The sequence below is a fragment of the Strigops habroptila genome, chromosome 12, assembly GCF_004027225.2.
Source record: "Strigops habroptila isolate Jane chromosome 12, bStrHab1.2.pri, whole genome shotgun sequence".
In the NCBI taxonomy this organism is placed as follows: domain Eukaryota; kingdom Metazoa; phylum Chordata; class Aves; order Psittaciformes; family Psittacidae; genus Strigops; species Strigops habroptila.
In genome coordinates, this window is record NC_044288.2 from 2669160 (window position 1) to 2682712 (window position 13553).

General features: G+C 45.2%; 1 protein-coding gene across 4 annotated transcripts in view; it reads right to left on the bottom strand.

The window, feature by feature from the left end:
* HIVEP3 (HIVEP zinc finger 3) overlaps positions 1-13553 on the bottom strand; it is a 255393-nt gene that overhangs the window by 43447 nt on the left and 198393 nt on the right. The window lies entirely within an intron of this gene.

Below are 13553 nucleotides of genomic sequence, written 5' to 3' on the forward strand. Positions count from 1 at the left end.
AAGGGGATCTTAACTAGCTCAACAGCACATGGCTTGCAGACAAGACCCAACCTACTCAGAGTGTGTTATACCCATTTCAGGAAACTCCTTTCTGCACTAATACTGCAGGATATTTCCCTTTAAAAGAAAAAGATTGAAACATCACCTAAATCCCTGCCCAGAACTCCTTCTCTCTGAATTTTGCATGCGTGCAAGGGAGTCTGTTGAATGTACCAGTGTATCGTGCTCAGTTTTGCTGAGACCAAAATATATTCATTTTTATCTCCAGAAAGTTACAAACCCAGCCTTTCTTATCCTATGATTGTGGCACTTCTCCCAAGCCAGGAAGGGAGGGACGTGCAGGCTTCTGGGGGTCTCTCAAGTACATGTCTTCATATGGGACACGTAGGCTTGCTTCCAGCTGGAAGCCATGCTGCTGTCTGAAGACGAGGCGACACTAAACCCTTCAAGAATCCAAGGCGGCTCCTCCTCAAAACCACTCATCTTCCCCTCTTTTAGATAAACATGGAGTGGTAGGAGGCTGCCAACAACCACCAGCACTCGTGGGATCACCATCCAGCTGGGAGTTCCCTTGACAGAGCCATCTGCAGAGGAACTTGAAGCCATCTGATCCCAGGGGCAGTTCACAAACCCACTGCTCCAGATGTGACCTCGGCTGCTGGAGGCTTCAGCGGTTCTGGTGACATGACTCACACTTCTTAAGAGACAGCAGGAAGGCTGCAGAGACTGTGCAGAAATAACTGGCTGCTGTTACTGCTGACACGTCCTCTGCTCTCCAGCAGTTCTGGGCTGTGCAGGAAAAGGAGGCCCGGGAAGTCCTCTTCTGAAGGAGGGGGGGCAAAGTTTGAAGCTATTTTAGCTCGCTGCTCTTCACTGCAAGAAATAAAAACTCCCTAAGCTTCATCAGAGAGACCCAAGCGTGTTTCATGTCGAGGTGCCCTGGAGAGTCGCTGCGCTGCACAACAGCTATGCCCCTGGCCCAGCAGCACAGGGTCAGAAATGACCATGACTTTCTCTGCTGGTAAAGTCAAGCTGCAGATTGCAAATGTTCCCAGTACAGGACTGGCATTTCCCAGAGCTCTTCTATCGTCGTAGGTTGCTGCCACCTGCAAGTACCCTTCGCAATGTATTAGCACTTTCTTAATTGACCATCAGTGTTAATGGTGCAAATATGCAGTAGGGTCATTGTTTTCTTTCTTGGATGCTATGAGTGAGCTTAGTCATAGAATCCCAGACTGGTTTGTGTTGGAAGGGACCTTAAAGCTCATCCCGTTCCAACCCCCTGCCCCGGGCAGGGACACCTTCCACTAGAGCAGGTTGCTCCAAGCCCCTGTGTCTAACCTGGCCTTGAACTCTGCCAGAGATGGGGCAGCCACAGCTTCTCTGGGCAACCCGTGCCAGCACCTCACCGCTCTCACAGTAAAGTAGTTCCTCCTTATAGCTAACCTACAGTGGCATCCACATAAAAGTCCAGTTTTCACAGGCACAAATACCCAGAGTTCTTAATGATTGCAATGAGCTCTGCCCATTACTCACCACCTCGCGAGATTAAGCCCTTCTTTGAATGATGAGCTCAGCTTTCAGTTCAACAAATTTAACTCAAGATTCAACATGCGAAGAGCTGAATTAGTACTAAATTATTGTTATTAATGACACTTTGCAGCACAACAAGCAGGTTTCAGCTCTAAAACTCAAAGCCATTCACAACCTGGGTAAATGGACTAATTATCCTTTATTTGTACTCTGACCCTGCACTCCCACATACGCAGGAGGTCTCACTGCTGTTCTGCACATTGTACTATTACGGGAAAGGAAAATATCCACAAGCCAAGGCAATAACAGAGCCATGAAAACACAACTTCCCCCCCCTTCTTTGTACACTGCCTGAGTCAGCACTCGCCAAACATTACTCGGCCTTTTTGAATTCCTGTGAGAAACTGATCAATCTTCAACCTAAAGGCTCCCCAAGGCTCTCTTCTATCTACCTTCCCAGTGACCAACCCCAGTTACCTGGCAGTCTCCAGGTCTCTTACCCCACAGCAGCTCTCCTGCCAAGCTGAGGGCTGCATTTATAGTAAGAAAGGGCTTTGCTCAGTTCACATTTGGGAAAGGTTCTTATTTTATCAAAACCAGCTTGCAGGCGCAGGCTGCTCTGGCACTCTTCAGACCAACACTCTGCAGACAAACCCATGCTTGGAAGCCTTCCTTGGTCTTGTAAGGGGACTGAAATACATACAGCTGAATCTCAGAAGAGCAGTGTAAGTGCTCAGCCTCTTGCAACCTTGAAAACCACAGAATTCTGCCATCAAATAGTTTGTTTAAATAAGAATGGCAAGAAATCCACAAACGTTGAAAACTGCTGCTTGAATTGCTGATCCAAAACATCTGCAAGGAATATCTTCTCTTTGAAAGCACCGCTACTGTGCTGCTCACCCAAGCAAGAGTTACACAAACCAGTTCAGTCCTGTCCAGGGTCTACAAGAACCCAAAGCACCCACAAACCAGAAAGCTTTATAAAAGCTTTGCTATGTGCATCTGATTATTCCCCTATGTTTGACATACCATGTCCTGAATAAAGTAGAGAGATAAGAGCAGCCAGGCATTCAGAAACACATGAACTTCCAAGAGACTGAATGCCTATGCAGAGATAGCAGGTGAACATCATCAGGACAGTTAGCCAGGACCCTGCCTGTAATCTCCCCTGCTTCCAGTTCTTAATTCTTCAATCTTATCTCAACAGTAGCACAAGCAGCAAAACAGAGCAGCAAAAATATCTTATTAGGTAACGTTGCCTTTTGTCTGAGTACTACATGTAAAGCAGCATGCAGTTACAGCCAGTCTGCATTCTGTTTTTTCAACACATTGGCATCAATTTCTCACATGGTTCTAAAGAGGGACACTGCATTCCACCATCCCTTTTCATTCAATTGGTTCTGTGTAACTGCCCAAGCAGCAGCAGGTCCTTCAGGACCAGGAAATGACTTTAAACGCTTGCAGTGAGTAATCACAGCTTTTCCCACTCCTCCATCCTGGAGAAACAGAGCTGGGCTGGCAGCTGCCTTAGAACACTTCATGATCCAGAGATCACGGGACTCAGATTGGCTACAGGTTTCAGATGCATCTGCCTGCACCATGTCCTTAGTGAGCACCTCCTCAAAAAAAGACTAAAACTGAACCATAGGTAAACAGATTTTATCATACAAAAGCTGGAAATACAATTTTTAAATAATGAAAACCAACTTGGGAAGATGGAGTACGTGAAGAAAAAAAGCTGCTATGCAGCCCTGCCCACAACATCCTTGCAGTCAGATCCGTCCTGCTGGTCTTCTTTCCATCTGCTCTTGCCATGTCCCACAGCCTCTTAAACCTCTCCAACCTCGAGCAAGCCCAGCAGCATCCCATGAGAAGGAATGATCTCACCTTTCTTCCACAGCACTGCATGTCCCTCTGCTGTGCAGATGAACACTGATACTCATAACCACCAATGATCCAGTTACATCATGGGCTACATCAGGACAAAGCACATGAGCTGAGCCACTCTCCTTCCAGCAACAAATAGGGAAGAACTGGAAAATCTTTCTTAAATGCAGAGTCTGGCTCTCACTTAAGTGTCATTTCTTAAGGCTGTCACAGGCTTTACTCATTTCTTACAAGCATTCTCACCATTGGTCTGACTTGTGGGCTCACTTCTAAATTATGCAGAAAAAGTAAAACTTTTCCAAAAGTAAAATCTGGAATCCAAACTGGGGGTGGGGAGTGCTTAATTCCCAGCCTCAGGACATGGACCTTCTCCAGGTGAAATACCTGGTCAGTGGGCAGATTTCCTAGGATTCATGCTCCCAAACGCATGTCATGTTTTGAAAATAGAGTTTAGGCACATTTTGCTCTCAGACCTCCATGATTTCCAGCATGCAGAATGTTCCAAATAATTTCACATCCCATCTATCATCTATCTAGGATTCAACAGATGGTAGTCAATACTAAAGAGAATTGAAAATTAACTGCTACATTTGGGAAAACCCACCAAACAGCAATCGGACTAACATCTTCCTTGAGAAGAGACCTGTCTCCTCACAAGTAATGTTTTCATCGTTAGAAAGGGTCAGAAAAGGAAGTCCCCAAAAGCCAGTTCAGAATTATATTCTCAGAGTCATCTTGCTGCCATTTACCTCGTGGAATATGGATGGACTATTAGGCAGTCAGGTCTGAGTCTGTCTATTGGAACATCAGGTTTCTAATTGATTGCACAGTACTTGGAATCTATTAAAGGGCCTCTATAAATTACACTTCTGCATAGGACAGGCTGCCTAGATATGCAGATGTTAAGAACTGGCTAATCCTAAATAAGGCTGGTAAAAACGTTTACCTTCTCAGATTTTCCACCAAACTAATTGGAGAGATTGTGTCACTGAATCAATAAAATCAAAACCCTGTAATCTTGATGTTTGCCACAAGCCCATAAAATAGTCTGCTAACAGGGAGAGCTTATTATTCCAGACATTTGGCCCATATTGAACAGCAGCTCAGAATAAGACATTGTGTCATGCCTGTGAATCCAAGATGCAGAAGGACAGATCAGGTGATCACGGACTTATTTCAGGACTGCACACAGATCCTTTTACATTATCGTTTTCAAACCCCTGTCAACAGAAAGTGTCCAGCTTGCCTTTTATTAAACTGCAAAGAAATGCTTACTTTCAAGAAACTGAGGACATATACAACCTTGGAAATGCATACACACATGGTACCTGCATGTACCCATTCCTGAGTGTGTCATTTTCCTTATCCTGAGATCATCTCTGACCCTCAACCTCTCTTCACTTCTTTGCTGCCAGCAGCTTGTACCATTTTTCTCTCCATCCCACACCCTCATCTTTGTTATGAGAGCTCAGATCTTCCAGCTTCGCCTTCTCCTGCTTGGATAACATCTTACCTTCTAACCAATTTCTGCCTCTCTCCATCCCTATTCAGCTGCCTAAATTGTCTGTCTGATGAAATCACACTCTTCCTTTCTACTGGCTTCCCCTCATCTGTGTGATCAAGGCACTGTGAAATACTCTTTCTGTCCTTTCTTCTGTTCTTAGATGTCACGTCTTCTCCTATCTCTCATGCACATCTCTGCTCTGCCAACAGCCCTGGATCTATGCAACACTCACTGGCACTTTTTGGTCCAAATGCTGTTTGTCCATTTTGTTTTGTAACTCTTTGGTATAAAACACATGCCAGCACACAGGTTACATCCTCAGACTCTGCCCACCTGGGATGACAGTGTCATCCTCCCCACCTTTATCTTCTCCCCCTCTCAGCCCCATACACTTTTTTTGCCCTAGCCAGGTACCTCAGGCACTTGTGCAAGGGAGCAGAGACATTTTGTTGCTTGATACTGTTTATTAAATCTGTATTTTTCATGATTTGAACTGAAAGCAAATAGGAATTCTTGTCTTTGTGTAATACAGAGAAGATAAAAGTCACGGTGAGTGGAATGAGAGGCTGGGAAAACCTCACTGGGGATGCTGGGCTCAGGAAGAGCAACATCCTCAACCCAAGGACCACACTCAGCCTCTGCCCCACCATAGCAAGGTCACACTGGGGAAGCCCCTGGGCTGGCTGGCTGGATGCTTACAGGGATCATAACTTCAGAGGAAAGAAATCCCTGCAGAAAGCTGAGCATCCCACACAAGGTCAGATGGGACAGATTCTTTAATAATTTTCTGTGGGAACTTAGCATCAAGCTGCACCACGAGTGCTGCCAGCAGGACATGGCAAGAAAGCAAGCAGGCAAACATAAGAAAGAAAACCAAACAACAACCTAGCCTAAATCCTTCTGTGTTTGTCAGATTTCCTGGGAAAACAGGAATTAGCTGCAGAATGAGCCCAATTTGTCAAGTGAAGTGACGAGATGTTCAGGACAGGAAACATTAACAATTCCCACTGAGGAATATTAAGACATTTTAAAAGCATAATAAAATCAAGCTTAGCAGTAGGTGAGTTTGTGCGTCCCCTCTCACAAAGAAGGAAATTGAAGAGTACAGAGGATGACTTATCCAAGAGTCATGGTGAGTCACGAGCCCACCATCCCCAAGTCACTTCTCTGCTCTCACCAGCACACTGGCTGTCCCTGGGATATGTTCAGGAGACCACGGAACAGAATGTTCAGGAACTGCTCAGCACAAACACAGCTGGTATTAAAGGAAAGCTCTGAGCTGCAGGCACAAAGAGACATCCTCCATTTCGAAGCCAAGGTGGAGGTGGTGCAGGGATGGTCAGTCATCACCACACCCAAAGCACAAAGAAGACAGGAGTCCACGTGCTGCAAATAGCAGGGTTGGGATGATAACTGAGAGTGGGTCCACACTTACTTGATCGAAACATGCAGGATTTCATGGTGGTGTTTGTACCCACATCCATAGGGAGAAAGCAAAGGAGGTAGCCAAGAGCAGGTTGAATGTGAAAGATGCTGATTTGTACTGCACAGACCTTTGAGAGCTGTTCAGGGAAGGTAGCAGCTCACGGGTTGCATGTACTGTCATAAAAGCAAGGAAAAAACAAAGCGCTTCAAGCCCTGAGCTCTGTCATAAAGATAGAACATTTGGCATCTTGCATGATGCTTCAGTAGTGCATTACAACCAGAACTGGTTGCGTTGCAAAGCATTACAACCAGAAGCTGCTCCCAACAGAAACTAATAACCTGTTTTAAAGTTAATAACCCGAGGTTACTTCTACTTTATACAAGGTTACTTATAACAAGAGCTCTTGGCACGCAGCTCCATCTGCTGAGTGGCAGGTTCAGGAACTGGCGCTGTTACAGAGCCGGCCCACACTTTCCCTCCGAAAGGAAATCTGTCAGCTCTCCCAGACACACCGGCTCTTATCTAACACAGCTCAAAGCAAGCGCATAGGCTGAGGTGACCAAAGTTGGAGTCAAGTGAGTTACACCTTTGCTTTGCTGCTCTTTGCATTGAATCTATGTAAATCATCTCCCTTTCCTCTTCTTCTGTGTGCTGTGTCCTGTCATCTACCTCGATGCTTCCAATCCAAAAGAAGATTTCCCTGAAAAGACCACTGAAAAGAACTGATTTTTCAGCTTGGCTCCTCCCCGAGTTACCAGGGAAAAAGATTGCTTTTTAATAACACCCAAAATTAAAAGTAAAAAAAAAAAACAAAACAAAACAAACAGAAAAAAATCCAAATTTTCATGAAGACATATTATGGGGAGAAAAAAGCATTTGCTTCAAGTCAAATCGAACCTGTTTTTAATATTAGCTTTTAAGCATGTAAGAACGCAACGATTTTCAAAGCAAAAAGCACATATTCCTTTCATTTTGAGAATATCTTTTCTCTAGTTGTTATTTTCCTCTGCTGCTATTCTTGAGTGGATCTTTCATGCAGCCTTTCTCGCTGCCTGCAAACCTGTCTCCTCAAACAATTTCTCCTTTTATCTTGTCAGCCTTGGTAAAATTCACAAATCCATCCCTTCCTTAAATTGCCACCCTGTGTCTTGTCTCCTTTGGATTGTTGGCTTTTTAAGCAGAAAATGTGCTTTGCTTGTGCTATGATAAAAAAAAAAGAGTGTAAACGTATGGTGCTCAAAAGAGACCTTATGTTCTTCTAATGGGCATGAGAAATGAGGCTCGTCCTTCCCCTCTTATGGAACACAGTGCCTGGGCACAGCCCCAGTACCCGCAAGGATGGATTCTGGTGAGCATCACGACCCTCTGGGCTATACCCAAACCCCATGCATATGGACCAGCAGAAAGGCAACCTCTCAGAGGCGAATGCAGACTGGCTACTCTGGTGCGGATTCTTGGCTTGCTGCCTGCATCTGACACATGTCTTATTTCATATGAGCATTAAAAAAAAAACCCTTTCCCTTTGCCCAGCATCCCTAGCACAAGCTGGTTTAATCGTTCTCAGATCTGTAGTCTCCAAGCCCGTGGCATGAAAGCTCTCCTCTCCATTTGCTGTAAAGCCCTATCCAAAGCAACAAACAACAAATTCCACGTATAAGAAACACGATTTCTTTAAAGGTCCTTTACAGCAGCAGGATAAACACCTGTGCACAAGCTGATGCTTGAGACTTGAAAATCATGTTTCAGGGAGCAGCTTGGCACAGGCAGAACCAGCTTCTCAGAAGGGCTGTGCAGCCACAGGGCTGCCCAAATGGAGCACAGCAATGCCTGCTCAGCACTTCTCAAAACAGGGGAAATCCAACTAGACCCCACTAGATGCTCAAATTAATGCTGAGTGGCCAGTCTGGCACCACTAACCCCAATGGAAAAGTTTTAACACCAATTCCTCCCTTCAGTGCAAAGCAGCATCAGGAAAAACCCTTTCACTTAAAAATGCAAATTACAGGAATTCTTTACTTATACCCAGTACGGAATCAAATATTACTATTTAATACTACTTCCTTTCCTGCTAATGTTCATGCTCAAGTGAGTGTCTTTGGGATAAATGGCTCCTTTCAAAATAAACATGGTGAATTCTTAGAACTCAGCTAAGCAGGAAAGGAAATCCCCTGAACGAACCGGGTCCGATGCAGGGGTTTGGAGTTACACGCTGAGAAACTTTGCTTGTTTAACAGAGAGGCTTTCTCCAGGGTAATAAAACTCTCACATTGCTGTGCCAGGGATTTTCCATGAGGTGTGTGTCAGCGGGTGGTGGGAGCTGCAGTTTCTGTGGCCGGTCATAGAAATGGAGTGAGATCACCCCAAAGAAGCCGACCACAGATCCCAATGAGTCCACAACAGAAACAACTGGGAGGAGAGCTGGGGGAAGGGAGGTTTGCATACAGCTAATGGGCCCCCCAAAGGTTTTTTTCCTTTAGCATCCAGTAATTAGCAGTCATGTTCCAGTCTGACAAAACAGTCCCAAGGCTTCTCCATTTTCCTTCAACCCAGGGGAAAGTCTCTCACTAGACAGGCTAAGTGAGGCAGATGTACAGCTCCATTGGCTTCCTTCCTGCCTAAAAATCCATAAGCAGCCCTGCTGCATGGATGCAAAGGGCAATGCAACACAGCTGGGGCTCTCTAGGGAATGCAATGTTCAAACCTCATATAATCCCCCAGTTATTTGTACTGTAGTGTCATAGAACCATAGAATATCAGGTTGGAGGGACCTCAAGGATCATCTGGTCCAACTATTCTTGGCAAAGCATGACCTAGACTAGATGTCCCAGCACCCTGTCTAGCTGAATCTTAACAGTGTTCAGTGCTGGGGAGTCCATCACTTCCTTGGGGGGATTATTCCAATGGCTGATTGTTCTTACTGTAAAAAATTTTCCTCTTGTGTTCACCAGCCTCTTCTCCGGAGTAACTTGTGCCCATCATCCCCCATCTTTTCCACATGACTCCTTGTAAAAAGGCAGTCTCAGTCTTCTTTGTAGCCACCCTTTAAAATACTGGGACATGGTGATAAGAGGATAATAGGCAGAAGGAGCTTCTTCACCCAGGCTCAAGGGAGCAGTGATTTAAGGTGGGGGTTCAGGACCCCAGTTGAGAACATCCCACAGCTGGTGAACTTGCAACTCTATGTTACTTATTGGTGAGGACAAAGAGTCAAGGACTTGGATTCATATCTATGTCAGACCAAACCTGGCTACAGCAGGCTGGGTCACAACAGCACTGTGAGCATCTCAAAGTTAAAATTCAGACACGCTACATTACATCACCATGGGTTCTTCTTGCTCGTGTGTGCATTTGTACACATGGGATGGTGTAAAGGGGAGGTATTTTTTAAGGTGTGAATGCAAGGATACTTAGGTCTTGTGGCCATAGGGGTTTTTTCCCTAAGAGGGAAGAAAATGGAACAGTTTTTCAAAAGACAGCTTTCTTTTTGATGTAGTTTCCATTTTACGTGACACTGGTTTGGGGATGTCAAGTTAAGGTTAGTGGTCTTCAACCTTCTGTATCTTGGTACTGCTTTCCCTACTAGTTGTAATCAACTAGTGCAGTAAGACAACTGATGGGCCCCATAAAAGCACAGAGAGTTTGGCTGTGAAAATAGAAGAACATATATTGACTGTAGCTACTCCTCTACTATCAGATTTCATCATGGTAATGCTAATGCACAGTAAACAGGCAACATTTCCCTGACAAGACCATGATACCATCACAGACCTCACTCTTAAATCAGGTCAATACCAATCTACAGTTTCATGATGTAAGATTTAAGAATGGGCCTGGTGCCTCCAAAGTACCACAGTGGATTGATGAAGGTGACACAGGGCCACCTAGGAATCACGGCACTTCTCCTGGAGCAGTGCTGGCCAGCTTGACCTTCAAAGATCATTTTCACTGCTCAAAACCACCACAACATCCCTCAGGACAAGTCCAATGGATATTTTTATTAGCTCCTTCAGGAGTACAAACATTGACCTGGCTGCTTAATGGCATGGCCCTCCCAAACACAACCTAATGAGAATGCACAGCATCCAGCTTGTGTGGAGAATGACCCCCCACCTCCTTTGCAATCAAGTGCACAGGATGCTCATGGGGCAGGAGGTGAACACTGGTTGCAATGGAGGTATATCCAATCCTATGAAATTTCAGGACTGCAAGTAAAAAGACACTGCTGAAATGACATATGGAGTGATCTTTAGATTTGCTCTCTAAGAGGAATTTGTTCTTTCAGCAGAAGCCCAACAGAAAATTCTGTGGATCCCGTCTACAGTCAACTGTGGAAAAGTCAAGGCAGAACCATGCACATCCCTCCTGTGGTACCCAAGAAACCACAGACACAATAGAAAGGGACCACAGGTCCTCTTCTTCACAAGAGGCCACAGGAGGCAGATGCTGAAATGGCTGGGTAACTCGAGAGGAGATGAACATCTCCACCACCCAGGTCCTCTTAACAGCCCCAGTGGCCACCGCTCCACATCCTGAGATTGCATCACATGGGGCCAACTGACAGCCCTCATGGAAAAAGTGATGAGGGAAGGGACTGAGCTCGAGCACACCCAGTGCATGGTATTACTAAGTCTTGATCCTAAACCCAGGTATGAATGTATGTCAAGGCTTAAGCAGTCTGCAGCTGCTGTTTCCAAAACACTCCCCAGTGGGTAAACACAAGCAAAGCAACCATCCGCTTCCATAGCTAGGGAGAAGACACCTTCAAATGAAAGAGACTTTGCAAAGGAAGTCAAGCTGCCCTGCATGTGCAGAGAGCCTCTGGAGGGGTTCATTGGTTTGTTCCTTAAAAATGGACAGTGGGTATGATGAAAGGATGAAATCTGGCTTTTCTGGTCTTCTCTGAAAGCCAAGAAACCTGATTTTAGCTGGCAGGCTGGACAGCAGAAAGGAAACTACCATAGTGTGCCCTGGCAGTGCTCTAAGCAATGTAGCAATGGCAGCAAGACAGCTATGGGATTGAGGAAGTAAGAACACTGCGCAGAGGGAAAAGCAAGTGTTGAAAATGGCAGTGAGAAAGGAAAGAGCTTGAAAGAAAAACTGAGGGGAAGAAGGAGCTAAAGGCCTGCAGCAAGTTCACCTTTTGTGGGAACACTTGAATTACTTTATAATCTCCCTTCTTGGTTGAGGCAACAAAGCATGGGATGGCTCCAAAAGATTTGAAACCAACTGAATCCCACTGGAAGGATGGGTAGAGCCAGCAGCAGAGCATGTGAAACCAATAAATAAGGGGAAAAAATGAGACAAGGAGGAAATTTTTATGGGGCGGAAAAAAAAAAAAAGACAGTGAAATAATGTCGTGAGAATGGATGTGCTTTTTCTGAAACCTTCCCAAGATATGGCCAGGAGATGGGTCAGATCCAATTACTATCTTATACAAAGCACCAGGCACCCTGTGGATTCATCTGCAAGAATGTTCCTTCACTGCAAGAAAATATCCTTGCAGCCACAAGCTGCTGAGGCTGAACAATCCAACATCAGAATCCTCGTGGGAACTAGGCATGGACCACCAGGTATGCACCAAGCACCTCAGGAGAGCAGCCTGTGCCTGTCCTGCCTCACCTCTTAGCAGTGCATGTGCCATGTAATTTAGCTATAAAACGTGTTTCTGCAACCTGCTGTGTTACATTAGTGCCTGTGCTTGGCATTAAACAGCTACTATATTCTGTCTCACATCCAGAAGGATGGTGGCCGTAAGTCGGTGCTACAGGAACTTTAAAATAAAACACAAGCATACGTTCAGGATGACTAATGCATTCCCTGATGCTTATACAGAACATGTTGGAAAAGTTGCTTTATTTTGTCTCTGTCGTTTAGCAAATGTGGCTCCGCATCCGTTGTGCTGGGCTGAGGGATGCAGACAGGCTCCCCACGTGAGCACAACGATGTGGAGACATGGCTTATCTCAGTGGGGACAGCTGGGGAGCAGTTAGCACTGAGCACCACTGCATCTCTACCCAAAACCCCTGCTCTGCAAGAGGCAGGGTGATTTGCATTCATGTTAATGCTGAGCCTCTTTAATCACATTTAGGAAGGAGGCCAAGAGTCCCCTGAAATGGCAGCAGTTCCAGGCCAACCCAGTCAAGGGGAACAGAGGCTTCTCATGGGCTTTAAGGCAATAAAACCCAGTGTTCAGTTAGTCCCATAGGTTCTATTTGCTACAGGAGGGTGATGGCAGCATATCAAACCTTTTTCTCAGCCTGTTGCTTCTTTGCCATGCCTGGCTCCCTCCTCAAATCACTTCAGCTCATAACCATTACAGGTTGCCACTACTTTGGCTCTTTGCATTCACCACTCACTGCTGACAAGCATCTAAACCTGAGCTGGGCACACAGTGCCTACGTCTGGGTGGGAGGTGAGTTCTCCTGAACAAACAAGCAGGTTTCCTTTCCCAAAGCACTATTTTACTCTTTTGGTTTGCTAGTTTGATCGTCTACTAATGAAATACTTTGAAATAAAAGCAAACATCAACTGGTAACTACAGAAAAACACAACCATTGTCTAATTAAAGCCTTTTTCCAACATACAAAAACCAAGACCACCCAATGGCAAGAGCAGAACTGATGAATCCTGGTAGGGATTTCTTACAGCTCTTTGCCCCCCTCTGCCACACACAGGAAGGATGAACTTTAATTGTACCCCACAGACGCACTACTTATTAGCTGGGTTTTAATGTTCGAGACAATAAACAGCAGTATTAGAACAATGCTGAATTACTGAACAGTACTCTGAATTACCTGGAGCTGAGAATTCAGACATACATCAAATTTAGAGCTTGCATCCATTCTGGTTTGAGCTACTTTGGTTGGGTGGGTTATTCACATGAATATAATCCTTCTTTCCTCCCTCAACCAAAACCCAGGTTTCAGAAAAGATCTCCCCAGATCCTCCTTATAATAGTAACAACCATTGGGAACATCATTTTCAGGAGAAGGCTCTGGAAAGATTGAGAAGATTTGGAGTACACCTCTGTCACATCAGAGACAACTAGAAGATGTATTTGTGTTCTTCAGCCGTCTTTGCCCAACCACCCACTCAGAAAAGACATTGAGGTGCTTGCTAAGGTAAAGACAACTCAAAAAAAAGGAAACTAACGCGGTCTGAAGTATCTCCAGATCTCAAGGGCCAGGTTTTTACAGTGGCTGT